A 12,551-nucleotide genomic window follows, 5' to 3' on the forward strand; every position below is an offset into this window, starting at 1 on the left:
GCAGTCGCAAGACTCCACACCCGAGAAGCCCCGGCGGAATGAGGGAAAGAAGGCGTTCGTCAGGGATCTGGGGCATCAGGGCGGAGAAAGGAGGCAACGACAGAGTAGGACGCTGGACGGGGAGGAGCGGGGTGGGCGGAACTGTGGGAGGAGAGGGAGGGGGTGCACTGCGGTACGCAGCGGGGCGGGGACCCCAGCGAGCTGGAGGGAAGGGAGGGGGAGGGACATTGAAGAAAAGGCGGGGCGTTGGTGGAGGCGGGAAAAGGCGCTGGAGCCCCTGCTCAGACTCCCTGCTCACTAGCCAGGGGTCCGGATGCCCTTGCTGACTTGTAGAAAATTTTTAAGCCTTCAGAGACTCTGGAAAGGAAATGATCGTAAACAACAACAACAACAAAAATCACATCTTCGCGTTAAGTGCCAGCTCCCGTTCAGGGCATCTTATTGTTACAGAACCTAAGTGGGGGTACCGCTCACTGCCCGTCGCCCCCGGTAGGAAAGGTCTAGAGGCGGAGACGGTGTGAGAGAGGTTTTTCATTCAGAATCTGCAGGGTTGGGGAGAATGGCAGACGCTTGTCTCAGAGCCCATCCCCTCCGAAAAACCGAGGAAAACCCCCAGCCGTCCTCAGCCAAACCACAACAGAAGGCCGTGTGCAGAGCTCCTGCTTCAAAGTACCATCTTTTGGGAACAGCTCGTGCTGTCGGCAGTCACCCAGGCAGCTCAGCTGGTTCCTGTCTGCTGTCCGCTTTCAGGCCCTCTCCTGCAACCTGCAGGCCCTGACTTTAGCCAGGTCGCTTCCAGAGCCACAAGGTCCTGCCAACTTACAGGGTAGGGTCTTCGGCAGTTGGGCAAGAGACTGGCCCTTCCTTACCCTGCGTTTATATCAGTTTCAGGTGTGGGACGGTCTGAATACCCAATGAACTTCCCAACTTCCCGCGAGCTGGGGAGGGTGGCGTCTAACCAGGACCAATCACTTCTTCTCCCCAGGCTAGACCGACAGGCTTGTCTTCCGTCCAGCTTCTCGCCTCTGTCCATTCTGACCTTTGTGGTGAACTTGCCCGTCTTGCCGGTCCCGCCCCAATCAGGTATCAGTAGAGGTTAAGAGGGCTTTTCCCGTATCCAATCATCTTGCTAGCTTTGCGTCTACTCGGTGCAGTGCTCACTTCCTCCTGCAGCCCTCTTGCCTGAGACAGGGTATCTGCCTCCAGGATCGGATGTTACACATTGAAGGCAGGAGCTCCTTTACCAAGGGAATGCCTCTGGTCCCTCTGCCTCACCATTGCCCAGGGCAGATGGCGTCCCCTCAGGTGGCCCCTCCTGTTCCTGCCCTTACCTTCTCCAGCGGTCCTGCCTGGATCTCTGTATGTTTAAGGTGTACCAAGGCATTTAGTCCTAGCCACCAAGCTACTTTCCAGATGAAGATAGTGATACAAACAAAGAAGGGCACAGAAGAGGGAAATGGGGATGTGGGGTGGGAAAGAGGGCTCCAGGCTGGGGGCCTTTTACACAATGAACTACAAAGCCAAGTTCAAAAGCATTTGCTGAATGTCTCAGTGACCACAAAAATGCCAACTGCAGCTGCCTTCATTGGTGATTAATGACTTCTTCTTTCATTCTTTTTTGATCCTCACTGGAAGATATGTAACTGATTTTAGAAAGAGAGAAAGGGAGAGAGAGAAACCAATGTGAGAGAGAAAAATCCATTTGTTGTGACTGGCATCTTTTTGGTTCAAGGGACAATGCTACATCTAATTGAACCACCTGACCAGGGCAGACCTGGCCTACAACCAAAACGTGCCCTCACCGGGAATTGAACCGGAGATGTTTCAGTATGCTGGCTGACACTAAATCCATTGAACCACACAAGGTAAGGCAACCAAATATGCTATGATTTTTACTTTCCTGAAGGGTTAAATGAATAAAGCATGATGCTTGTAAATGTAAATATTGCAGTGACTTAATGTGGACAGCTCATTACACTGAAAATAAACTGAGGGAGCTGAATCAAGTCCATCCGTTGGGTGGGTGCAGCCCATGGTCTGCCCAGTTAAGTCACCCACGATAACGGAATCCCTGTTGGGTAAGACTCTGCCAGGCGACCATGCCATGGACAGGGGATCTGTTGTTCCCTCCTCTGGACCTTCAACGGTGGCTCACAACACAGGACTTTGTGGCACCAAGTGAAGACTTGTGTAACTATGGACCACCCGACAAGGAGAAGAATCTACTTCGTCTTTTTAAATTTTTATTTGAGAGAGAGAGACATCAATTTTTCTTTTTGTTCCACTCCTTAAAGGATTCACTGGTTTTCTCTTGTATGCGCCCTGACTGGGATGGAACCCAAAACCTTGGCATATCCGGGCAATGCTTCAGCAACTGAGCCACCAGCAGGACCCCAGTTTTATGCCAGGTGGGTAAGTACACTGTGCTCTGTTTCTCCCACTGGAGAACTTCAGTAAATTAGCAACTGTACAGAAGAGGGACACAGTCTTAAGTATTAATCACCATCAGCTCGCACCCTTCAGGTTATGCACTGGAGGGTGCAAGGTCAAAGGGCCTGGGGCGGGGGCTTCAGGGGCCTCCATCAGCAGCCATTTACCGACGTTCACAGAACCATCTCAAAGAATTAACAACCTGTACAAAATAGTAATCAATTCCCCATTTGTTAATAAATGCTTCATGTATTATTTTATTGTTAATAGAGCACAATTCTTGTATTGTTTCCTATTTATTATAACTAACAGATCACTATCAACATCAATAATGAAATATTAAGTGAAACATGACCTAGGCTGTGGGTGAGGCACAGATTAGGTAATGCTCCCTCCTGACTGAAGGCACTTTTTTTCACAAGAATTCTGGCTGCATGGAGTGGGTGTAGGACAGTCTGTCATAAGAGAGAGGATTTTTCTCCTGTAACTGGAACAGTCCTGAGGGGAGGGGGCCAAAAAGCTGGGTTTCAGCAGAAGAGGCACTTTTCTGACCTCCGCTGCTGAGGGTCTGGACCCTGCCACTTGGTATGAGTATTCCCAAGCCAGCAATGCAGGGCTGGGAGGGGCAGGTGGCCTCATATCTGGGGCAGGCTTGCTGGGTTCCTGGGGTTCCTGTGGGGTATTTGGACCCCCTTCCCCCAAGCATTCACACTCATTTTTGACAGGGCAGCCTGTATCTGTAGCTTTTGCACCTGATGAGTGTTTGAAATGACATTGGTCTCCCTTAATGTAAAGTTTTATTTTTATTTTTTTTAAAAATGGCCTGGCTGGTGTGGCTAAGTGGATTGAGTGCCAGCCTGCAAACCAAAGGGTGCCGGTTCAATTCCCAGTCAGGGCACGTGCCAGGGTTTCAGGCCAGGTCCCCAGTAGGAGCACATGAGAGACAACCACACATTGATGTTTCTCTCCATCTCTTTCTCCCACCCTTTCCCTGTCTCCAAAAATAAATAAAAACTTTAAAAAGGAAAAAATTAACAGACCCCTATGAGAAACTACGGCATCTCATGCAATTATTGTTATGTCCGAATGCTGAAAAACAATTTTCTTCCCCTCATAAACCACCTGGCACCTTCTACTGCTTCAGGGAAACTGGGGCTGGGTGTGGGGTGAATGAGGACACACACCGATGTGACAACCTGACCTCTGGACTACATCCAGGCATGTGTGACAAAGTGACAATGCCCCCATGGAGCCCACCTTCCCCTCTTCCTTTCTCCTTTCTCCCCTCCACTTTACTATCCAGGAGATAGAGACCAGAGACATCGAATATGCCATCCAAGCTCCTACAACAGTTTACTCCATCTGGGTCTGGAGCCATAGAAGCCCTAGCCATACTCTCACATACTAGACCTGTAGTGGGGCTTGTTCTCCATGCAACACAGCCAGTGCTAGGAAAGCTGCCTGTGTGCATGGTGTGGCCTGTCCCAAGGCCCACATTCCTACAACACAGCTAGCCAGTACTTCTCCTGAGTCCTACCTGTGAGCTCCAATGTCCTTTCTGGCACTGGCTCATGGGCTCAGGATGCACCCACTAAGTGTGGATTCTGAGGTCCCAGGTTCAGTAAGGTGCATCCTCCTCTCCTGTTGTTGCATGAGGTTGAAGCTCCTGATGAAGTTTTTGCTCACTTGCCACTCTTGTAGGGCTTCTCCCCCATTTAGGTCATCCCATGGTGGTGAGCGAGAAGTTCATGATAAAGATATTGCTGCACCAGCTGCACTTGTATGGCTACTTGCAGGTGTGGTGGGTTTGGTCCATGTGCAGGGACCAGCACTTCACAAGAATTAATTGCTTAGGCCTATCAAGTCACAGCTTTAATCACTTAAGCCTATAATTTAAGGCTAACCTCTAACACCTGAGTTCTATCTTTTCCCCTGTTCATTTCTATTGGGTAACTTTACAAACTAAAACAACATAATACACAAAAGCTACACAATTCTGGAAGAGTGGCAGGCTTCTGCCCCAGGGCCTGTTCCCTCCAGAACACAAAGAATAGCGCCACCACCCTCTGCCAGGCCAGCCCAATCCTAGGCTGTGCCCAGAGTTTCCTCCCATAGAAAATGCTGTCCTTTGGGAAATGCAGGCAGCTGCAGGACACTCATCCCAGCATCCTCGAGGAAGAAGAACCTGAGCCCCAGCCTGAGCTGAAGAGAGAACCCACTCAGGGGCTAGAGAGTCCTCTTTTTATTGCCATGAGCTCTGGAGGCATTCAGCTTCTCAGCCAGTCCCATCCTAGATGCTTAAAATTCCCTGGACAAACTCCACCTACGGCTCCTCCCTACCCCTCCCCAGTGATCTGATTAGATCTCTCTGTACCGAGGTTCCATCACTGGTCAGGGTGTGTATAAGAGGCAACTGATTGTGGTTTCTCACATGGACCTCTCTCTGCCTGTCTCTAAAGTCAAGAAACATACTTTTATGTGAGAATTTTTTTTAAAAATATCTCAATATCTCAAGTACTTTTGCACACAAAGAAATAAAATGCCACCTTATCAGGAAGATATTAAAATGTAGGCTTTCTACTTTTCATAGTGTCCTGCCGCTCTTACGCTTTTTTATGCTACCACGTAACAAATTTCACTGAAGTTGTATTACTTTAAAAAATTAAAATAAAAACAAGGGAGAGTGCACACTAGATATTGTTAATTTTTTTTTTCATTTAATGCTGTATCACAGAGCCCTTCCAAGATTGGTATCTGTAGCTCTTCTGCATCATTTCTTACCCAGACAGATCAAATATATTTAGCCAAGTTTCTAAGGACGAATCCTTGCGTGTTGCCAATGTTTCCTCCTTTCCAAACACAGCTCTCCTGAGCCCCGGCTGAGCAGATACTGTCCTGTCCCCTGATATCTATACAGCTGTCTTTTCTTTGCTGACTGGGGCTGTGCTCCAATGTCCCCTTCTGAGAGAGGGCCTTCCTGACTGCCAGAACTGAAACAGCTCCTCCCTTCACTTTTTACCTCATCACCAATAATCTCACTCAGACATGAGCAGCAGGGACTCTCTGAGACAAGGGACTATGGTTTCCTCACTCCAGGACTCCCAGTGCCTGGATCAGTGTCTGGAACAGAGTAGGTCCTCAGATACTTGTTGAGTGACTCGCTGTTCATCTGAAGCCTCTCATTTCTTGAGATTCCTGCTTATCAGAGGATGCAGAAATTCTGTCTTCATATATTAAGCATTCACTTTCTTTTTTTAAAGAGGTAACAAGTGTTTTGTCTTTAAGATTTTATTTTTAGAGAGAGGGAAGGGAGGGACAGAGAGAGAGAGAGAGAAACAGCAGTTGGTTGCCTCTCTCATGCCCCCAACTGGGGACCTGACCTGCAATCCGGGCATGTGCCCTGACTGGGAATCAACCTAGCAACTTGTTGGTCTGCAGGCCAGCACTCAATCTACTGAGCCACATGAGCCAGGGCCCACCTGGTAACTTCTATAGCTTATGAGCTTGGGGACTTCCTACGTCCTACTCTTCTTTACTCCTCCACTCCTCCACTTTACTCTTGAGGAGATGGAGATCCAGAGACACTATATGCCTTTTCCAATCTCATTGAACAGTTCATTCCAGCTCGGTCTGGAGCCACAGTGCCCCTGGCCAAACTCCCAGATACTAGACTAGTATGAGGACTTGCTTTCCATATGACTCTGTAGATGCTCTGGAAGCAACTGGTGAGCATGGCATGGCCTGTCTTAAGCACCCATACTCCTCAGATCTGTCTTGGTAGGACTTCTCTTGCATCTACCCATGGGCACCAATGTCAATTCTGGCACTGGTCCATGGACTCAGGACACGCCTGTTGGGTGTGGATTCTCAGATCCCACTCACATCTGCTATGAGTGCATCCTCCTCTGGTTTCACGTGAGGCTGAAGTTCCTGCTGAAGGTTTTCCCACACTTGCCACACTCATAGGCTTGTTTCGTATGTGGACCCTCCAGTACACATGGAGGGAAAACATTCCTGACCAAGGCTTTGCCATACTGGGCGTACTTACAGGGCTTCTCCAATGTGTGGTCATTCTGGTCTCCTGCTGGGAAAAACGTTCATTAAGCACTTATAGAAGAAGGAGCGCTGGTAGGGTACTCCTCAGTGTGCACATGCCTATGCTTCCTGAGGGAGCAGTTCTTGCTAAAGGTCTTGCTTCACTGGCTACACTTATAGGGCTTTTCCCCTGTGTGTAAACAACATGTTTTCTGAGAGAGGAGTTTCAGCGGAAGGCCTTTCCTCACTGGTCACATGTTTATGGCTTCTCCCCAGTGTGCACATGCTAGTGCTCCCTAAGCGAGGACTTTTTCCTGAAGGCCTTGCCGCACTGGGCACACATGCAGAGCTTCTCCCCCATGTGGGTCCTCTGGTGCATGATGAAATCCCATTTCTGGATGAAGGCCTTGCCAGTCCCCACATGCATAAGGCTTCTCCCTGGTGCGCATCCTCTGGTGCACTATGAGGTTCCTGTTCACAGTGAAGGGCTTGCCACGGTCCGCACACTTATGTGACTTCTCTGCAGTGGGTTTTGAGGGAAGACAGAGGCTTGAAGTATCTGAGTTATTCCCACACATAGTGAATGGGTGTATCCCATCTCCTCTCCATCTCTCTGATCTCGGTGGGACCGGCATGGTGCTTTGGTGGATGAATGCCTTAAATTCCAAACATTCAGGGGCTAATGCTTGAGACATGTCCAAATGCCCTAGACAGGTCCCTGGGCTCAAGGCAGGCTGACAAAAGGCCATTAACTGTTCCAAGTTCTCTGCTATCAGCCAAAGCCTGGATGGGAATCCCACCACATTTGTAGAAAGGTTGAGAGAGACACTTTTCAAGCACACCAACCCAGATTTACAATCATATGAATGTGGGTCATACTAATAAACAAGATTCTAACTCAATCTGCTTCTAATATTAGGAGAAAACTCCAGAAGCCTATCTAGAAATCTGGAGTCTCCTTAAATAAAATATTAACCACAACCAACACAGTCTTCTACAAGTGGGATTAGGAGAAGCCAGGCCTCAGGAGAAGGAAAAAGGAAGGTTAAACATGCCCGGATTCTAGCAGCCCTTGCAGGACAGCCACATCCCACTAGCCCTTCCAGATCCACTACCAAGAAGACTAAGTGTTTTGTATGTCAAGAGATGGGGCACTGGGCCAAGTAATGTCCAAACCATGACAAGTCATCAAGTTGAGATGTCAAGCACCATGCGGTAAGTGCAAGGGCACTGTGTCCCTCAGTCCAAAGGGCCCCCAGGCCTGAGGCTGAGATTGCCTTGCAAATAGTAACTCAGGACTGAAGCTGCCGCCCCAACTGGCCCCAACTGAACCCAACTGAATAGGTTGCCATTATTGGACTGGAGCCTAGGGAATGCATGGAAGTGGCAGATAGGACAGTAATTTTCTTATTGAGTACTATGGCCCCCTACTCTGTCCTTACTTACATCTATGGACCCCTCTCCTCACAGTCCGGCAGAAAAGCCTACAATCAGGCCTTTCTCTTTTTTAAAAAAAAAAAACATTTAAAAATTTATTTTTAGAGAAGGGAGGAGGGAGAAAGAAGGAGAGAAACATTAGTGTGCAAGGGAGTCCACCAGTTGCCTCTCTCCCACCTTCATGTGGGGACCTGGCCCGTAACCCTGAGAATCACACCAGCAACCTTTTGGTCCTCAGGCCAGGGCTCATTTCACTGAGCCACAGCAGCCAGGACCTCTTTACATTTAAATTGGCAGGTTCACGGAGACAACCAACAACTAACCATGTGCAGACCTCCCTCAGATATTTAGGGACAGTCCTCATTTAGTGAAGCATCAGCAGAGACCTTAAGGGGCCTGCCACTTGAGGGGGGTAGCCTAGAAATCCAATATGTGAATGACGTACTTATCTATTCCCCTACAGAGGACCTGAACCATAAACATATAATACAGACCCTAAATTGTCTTACGCCATTAATCTAGCACAAATACAAAAGGCTTTACAGAAATATAGAAACAGACTTAAGGCTACCAACACAAACAAGTCAAACCAGGAGACATAGTCTATTTACAAAATCTAGAAGAACAACTATTCTAAGTCTCAACTACAATCCACATGAAAGGGTCCACTTCAAGTCCTACGAAACACCCCAACTACAGCAAAGCTCACAGGAATAGCCACTTAGGTCTATCTATCACACATTAAACCTATGTCTTCTAAGTCCCCACAGGTACCATAGCCTGAGACATATGCTTATGAACCCATCAAGGACCTCAAATTCCTCTTCATGAGACAAAAAACCTATTACAGAAAATAACACAACTAGGCCTTAGTGTTGTGTCTCTCATATTTCTAACACTTTCTACCAGACTGTCAATATGCTCAGTCTCCTCCCTGTGAAAGAGATTTTTCTATCCCTCTTGGATTTAACCCTATCAGACAGAGTCCCAGGTCCTCTGCTCCACTAACCCTTTTGTCAACTTGATTGCCTCCAGGGCACAACAATTACTATCATCACCTGGAATCCCAGGCTCTGAACATCTACCATGGATAGGTAGGCACTTCCCTCCACCTTCTCCAACTAACACTTAGCAAGAGGAGGGAACCCAAAGAAGTATCAATGTCCCTTTTACAGCAGAAAGTAGCCACAGAGGTCGTCAGGCCAAAGTCCCCAAATATTTGGATTCCGAATGCTTGAGGAGGAAATATTAGGTAGGATAGTTAGTCAACTAAGGCAGGGTGGTGGAGGGAGACACATCTCACCCAATTGATTCAGCAGTCCTGAGCCCGGTCCAGTCCACTAAGATTGCTAGGCATCCCAAACATTAGAAACAAAGATAGCACAGGACGGGGAGAGTCCTTGAGTCTCTGTGCTGGGAAAGGGAGCCCCTGTAACAATTTTACTGAGACAAAAAGCCTTTACTAGCTGAGAAAGAAAGCCTTTGTAGTCATGTATTATTCCCAAGGTTTAAAAGGGGGAGAAGGGAACCTAGAAACTGACCAAAGTGTATAATCCCGGAACCCCAATAGTCGGTGCACTCGGATTAGGCTGAGTGCCCACTTGTGTAGCCTGCACTCAACTGTATAGAACTTACTAACAGCTTTATTTCCTCCATACATAGGGCATTCAGACTAGGCGGGGTGCCAGCTTGCAGCATGGTGTTATATGTGTTTCCTAAACAAACTTTCTACCTCATTTCCACTATACATGTTTGTCTCTTGCTTGAATTCCTCTCGCAACTGGGGGTGGGGGGCTGGACTGAGGTTTCTCCTCAGTAACAGAAGTTTCTAGTTTTTGTGACCCTTGCCCTAAATAGCAGACATGTAGGTTATTTACAAAAAGTGAGCTTTTGGAGAGTCTGAGATCCACGTGGAGAGGCCCAAACTCATCTTGTAAAGAAAGGGTCAGGATTTCCCCAGGGGGCAATCAGCACCCAATGACCTTCCTGTTTCATTACTACTGAAAATGCTTCAGTTTATCTTGCAGGACAAAAGAAGGATTAAAGTGAAAAAAGCTCACCTAGTTGCCTCAAACCTTGAAGTATCCGGTCACCTGGGGTGTCTGGGGTGCATTACAGAAAAGCAGGGAGTGGCCAAGTCCACTCAAGAGAAATACCTGCCTCCCCTCATCCCAGAGCTTTTCTGCCATTTGACTAATGGGGTTAACTTTCTGAAGACAGAATCTTTATAAATTAAGTGACATGTATTTATTTTTATTGACTGATTTTAGAGAAACGGCAGATTAATTTTTTTGTTTCATTCATTCACCCATTTATTGGCTGATTCTTGTAATTGCCCTGGCTGGGGATCCAACCCCCAGCCTTGGTAAATGGGGATGATGCTCCCACCCACTGAACCACCAGGAGGGTCCCAGTTTCAGGTCAGGTGCTATTAGTATACTATGCTCTGTCTGCCCACTGGACCATTTCAGTAAATTTGCAACTGTACAGAAGTAGGAACCAGCCTAAGTACTGATCGCCACCAGCTCTCACCCTTTGGGTGAAATGCAGGAGTGGACAAGGCCCAGGGACCAGAGCAGGGGCTTCAGGGGCCTCAGTCAGCAGACATTTACCAGGGTTCACAGAAGCATCTTAATAGAGTAACAACCTGTGCAAACGTAGTAGTATTTCTTCCACTGCTCTGTGTGTGTGTGTGTGTTTAAAGTTAAATGTAAAAGTATATAGATACACTTTTTAAAAACATAAAGCATACCCTCCTACAAAGATGGGTTGGTGGTTCCCTGTCTTTGGACACCTAATAACTGGAGGCCAAGAAAAACTGACTTGGAGAAAACTGCCAGCTTGCTCCCTGTAGGCTGAAGAGCAAATATCACACATGGGGGAAAAAGCAAGCAACATGCACATGAAAAGATTTAATTTAGCAATAAATGGGCATAAAGTCTCAATTACGTAGGTGAGGAAGTCCTAGAGATCTGCTGTACAACATTGTCCTCTAATTAATGGTACCATTTTGTACACCTAAAATTGTATTCAGGGGGTAGGTCACATGCCCCATCCTGGTGGCCCAGATGGTTGGAGCACCGTCCCATCCACCAAAAGGTTTCAAGTACAATTCTTGGTCGGAGTATATATCTAGGTTGCAGGTTCCATTCCAGGTCGAGGTGCATATGGGAGGCAAATGATAAAATGTTTCTTCCTCTAAAATTAATAAACATATCCTCTGGTGTGGAATAAAAAAATAAAGATGGTAGAACTCATGTTATGAGTTTTGCCCACAAGAAAACAAAAATGCCACTTTAAGGGCAAAACAGTATTAAAAATGTAAGCTTTGCACTGGCTGGTGAGGCTGTGTGGATTGAGTGCCGGCCTGTGAACGAAAGGGTCATCGGTTCGATTCCCAGTCAGGACACATGCCTGGGTTGCAGACCAGGTCCCCAGTAGGGGGCGCGTGAGAGGCAACCACACATTGAAGTTTCTCTCCCTTTCTCCCTCCCCTCCCCCTGCCTAAAAATAAATAAATCTTTTTTTAAAAATGTAAGCTTTCTAGTTTTCATAGTGCCCCTATCATGTAAATTTCACCAAAGTTGTATTTCTTCAAAAAAAAAAAAAACCCCCAAAACACACACACACAAACACAAAGGAGAGTGCACACTAGATAGTATTGTCAATTGTTTGTTTTTTCATTGAATGCTGTATTTCAGAGCATCTTCCAATATCAGTGTCTTCAGTTTTTCCTCACCACTTCTTACCTAGAGAGATCTTAATGAATTTAGACAACCTGCTAAAGATGGATCCATGGGTGTTTCCAGTATTTTGCTATTCCAAGCACAGCTCCACTGAGCCCTGGACTGAGAGGACACTGTTCTGTCCCCTGTTATCTATAGAGCTGTCTTACCTTTGCTGACTGGGGCTGTGATCCCATGTCACCTTCTGAGAAAGGGCCACTGCCAAAGCTGAAACAGCTCTTCCCTTCACTTCCTACTCATCACCTCTGATCGCACTCAGAAATGAGCAGCAAGGCCTCCATGAGAGGGGCTGTGGTTACCTCACTGCTGGACTCCCAGTGCCTGGAACAGTGCCTGGCACAGAGGAGGTGCTCAGACACTTGTTGAGTGACTTACTGTTCACCTAGAGCCTCTTGTCTCTCGAGATTCCTTCTTATCAGAGGATGCAGAAATCCTAGGTCTTCATGTATTAGGCATCTACTTTCTTATGTCTTTAAACAGCCTCTCCACCACCAAGCAGGAAAGAAAACAACTCAGGGTACTTCTGGACCCAGTTCCCTCCCCTCACTGACCACACTCACATGTCACATGAATCTCCCTGTGCCACATCAAGTCCAGCAGTGAAAAAAATGCCAGCTTCACACTTGCCTCTCTTTCTCCTCCACTTCTCATTCATCTCAGTCCCTCTGGAAAGGTGATCACCTGTAAGGAAACATTCCCTTCTACGTAGCTCTTGAAAGAACCTTCGAGGAGAGGAAAATTCCCATGACATTTCATGCCATGGGGAATGCTTATTGGGTAAATGAGCATCCAGGATAAAGACTACAGGAAATCTATTGAGCCTCTTGATGCTACTGGTACGGGCATGTATGTGGTGGCGAGATGGATAGATGTAATATCCCAACACTATTTCTCTCTGGACAT

At 47.2% G+C, this 12,551-nt stretch overlaps 1 non-coding gene across 1 annotated transcript; it reads left to right on the forward strand.

Annotated features, from left to right (window-relative positions):
* Positions 1-10,653: 10,653 nt before the first annotated feature.
* On the forward strand, positions 10,654-10,781 carry LOC129082632 (small nucleolar RNA SNORA38). Its single transcript, XR_008530426.1, has one exon. It is a non-coding gene; the product is annotated as a small nucleolar RNA SNORA38 (small nucleolar RNA).
* Positions 10,782-12,551: the final 1,770 nt, after the last annotated feature.

Source organism: Pteronotus mesoamericanus, unplaced genomic scaffold, assembly GCF_021234165.1.
Source record: "Pteronotus mesoamericanus isolate MK-2021 breed Mesoamerican mustached bat unplaced genomic scaffold, CSHL_Meso_final scaffold_128, whole genome shotgun sequence".
Taxonomy (NCBI): Eukaryota; Metazoa; Chordata; class Mammalia; order Chiroptera; family Mormoopidae; genus Pteronotus; species Pteronotus mesoamericanus.